Source organism: Poecilia reticulata, linkage group LG19, assembly GCF_000633615.1.
Source record: "Poecilia reticulata strain Guanapo linkage group LG19, Guppy_female_1.0+MT, whole genome shotgun sequence".
In the NCBI taxonomy this organism is placed as follows: domain Eukaryota; kingdom Metazoa; phylum Chordata; class Actinopteri; order Cyprinodontiformes; family Poeciliidae; genus Poecilia; species Poecilia reticulata.
In genome coordinates this window covers 418,604-421,324 of record NC_024349.1, presented here as the reverse complement: position 1 = coordinate 421,324, position 2,721 = coordinate 418,604, and the positions used below count along the sequence as shown (strand labels likewise).

General features: G+C 53.2%; 1 pseudogene; it reads right to left on the bottom strand.

The window, feature by feature from the left end:
* LOC103481144 (inactive rhomboid protein 1-like) overlaps nucleotides 1–2,721 on the bottom strand; it is a 6,244-nt pseudogene that overhangs the window by 2,470 nt on the left and 1,053 nt on the right.

The following is a 2,721-nucleotide window of genomic DNA, read 5'->3' as shown; positions in this document are numbered from 1 at the left end:
TGTGTCGTTTCCTTCAGTGGTTCTTGGTGCAGCGCCCCCACAGGCCAGGAGGGGAACAGGTTGGTTTGACTCAGAGCAGCTGGAGGTGGAGCAGGTGATGGAGTTTATCTGGTACCTGTGAGCAGAGCGTAGCTTCCTCGTGGAAGTATCCGTGCATGAAGTCGCAGTATTCTCTGGACGTGATTTCACATCTGAAACAAACAATTCCTGTTTCACCTCCAGTTAAACATCCTCATCGGAAAACCTGAAGCCATCTCTGTGTTTGTTTTTAAGGATCCATGTTCTGAATCCGGAAGGTTCGGGTTCTCACCGTCCCTTGGTGCCGATGCAGCAGGGTCGGCCCGTGATGCTGCAGTCGATGTGAGGCAGGTTGGTGTGGTTCCCAGAGTCCAGCTTAGTGCAGATCTACAGGTCCGACCAGAACCAGGAAGCAGAAGCAGACATCATGCAGACATAATAATCATAATAATCATAACAGCTGCGCTGGTCGTACCGGCCACTGTGTGATGTCGTCGCTCCACTCATGCGGTGAAACTGAAGCGGGTTCCTGGCAGATTCTGCACGTTCAGCAGAAACAGTGAATCTGTCAACATGTTGAACTTCTGAGGCGTAAAAATAAAACATCCTGCCGATGAAACAGAACCAGCCTAACAACTGAAACGCTGCAGTTTTCTGACTGTGGAGGAGAACTGGCCCGGTTCGGTCCGGTGAACGTCACACAAAGCAGCCCCCAAGCCTCATTCCTCCACCGCCGTGCTTTGTGCTGAGGGACAGTTTGGGTTTTCATCAGAGGTTTTGACTGATGATTCCGTCTTTTATTTTACTGCTGGCCTCCAGTGTTTCTCCTCCAGAGCAACAAAACTCAGAAACCTTTGGGTCCAGATGCTAAGACCGGTTCTGTTCCGGGTCACCTGGGGTCCTGGTGGCAGACTGAGCCGTGTTGCCGTGGTTTCCCCTCTAAATGTGGAGCGCTGGCGTGCTGAGGCCACTTCACCCAAACTGCCAGGGTGCTCTGCAGACAGACACACTTCAGATCGCCAAGCAGCTTCGGCCTGAGGGAACCTGAGAGCATCGCGGAGTTCTTCCACCCACCGAACATTCCTCCTGCAGCGTCTGCAGGCAGCCGGAGCGGTCGTTCCGGACGCAGCAGCCGGATTGTCGTTCTCTCACCTTTGTCTCCTCAATCAGCTGCTGGATCTCTTCGTCTTGACGCATGCATGGAGAAAACTTAGCACCCAGGTGGATGAGCGCCTCCTGCAGGCAGCGGAAAGAAACATTACAGTTCAGAATTTTCAAAACTTTTTAAGTATTTTTTGCTACTGSAAATTTTTTCAGTTCTAATATTTGTTCAGCAGCTTTAACATTTTTTATCTTCCCTCCTGCTAATATAATTATTTCTTTAAGCGTTTATCAAAACCTTTGAATTGTTTTGTTACAGTTTCTGTGGTTCGGTTCTTACCGAGTTCGGACCGACCCAGAAGTTCTGCTGCTGCACAAACTTCACGTTTTCATAAACCCCCTTATTTCTCAGCACCTGGAGGGAATCGAAGGTGAAACRTTCAGAGAAGAYGATTACGGACAGATTATTACAGATTATAATCCGGCTCACAGAGTCGAYGGTCTCGTGCTGCGTGAATCCGATGGGCGCGATGCCGTAGATGGACACGGACAGGACGGTGACCAGCAGGTGGACGAAGGTGATCCAGTAGCTGAAGAAAGGCCTGAAGAAGAAAACATGACGGGTCACAGAACCGGCTGACCTTTGAACCCGGAGCAGAGGTCGAGCAGAGGTCGTGCCTGTGGTCGTCCATGTCTTGGATCTGTTTCTGGACGAAGCTGTCCAGGCGCTGGCGGTAGGTCCGGTTGGTGAGCCGGCCCACCATGCCCAGTCCGTACGGCCTCTTGTCCCGGGCGAACAGCTTCTGGACCGGCGCCGCGATCCTGCGCCCGCGCCGCCGCGGCCCGTCCACCGCCACCTGCTGCTGCAGCGCGCCGTCCTTCGCCTTCCGCCAGCCTCGCTCCAGCGGCCTGCGGAAATGGAGGAGGGAGTAGTCATGGAAACGCTCCGGTTTACCTGTGAGGTCACACTCTGGTGTAAAACTCCGCCCACAGCATCAGGTGAGTCCGCTCCAGCTTGGTCCGGTCCAAAGCACTTCCTGTCAGAGCGCTTCCTGTCGGACCGCTTCCTGTCGGACCGCTTCCTGTCAGAGCGTTTCCTGTCGGACCGCTTCCTGTCGGAGCGTTTCCTCTCTCGGCGCCGGGCTCCAGCCGCTGCAGGTCGGTCTCTGACGGCGTCTCAAACACGTCGTCGGCGTAGCTGGACATCTCTTCCTGGAAACCGTCCTGCAGAGGAAAAAATGAAAAACATTTCTGATTTATTTCATACCAAATCAGATTTACCGTATTTTCCGCACCTAAAAACCTCACATTTCCTCCAAAGCCTTATAACCCGGTGCTCCTTCTATATGGACCAACATGGAGCCACTACAGGTCCAGCAGCTACGGTAAGCAGCCGCCGACTTCATTTCCCCGTAGAAGAAGAAGCGCGGTGCATGCTGGGATAGCTGTCAGAACCTGGTTTGTTAATAAAGGTTGACTGACCCATCTACCTACCGACCTGATGATCAGGTCGTCTGCAGGTCATTCAGCACCACCTTCTCCACCAACATGCTGTGGTGGAGAAGGTGACCRTCGTCCGGCCCAGAAATCTCTCCTCTCCTC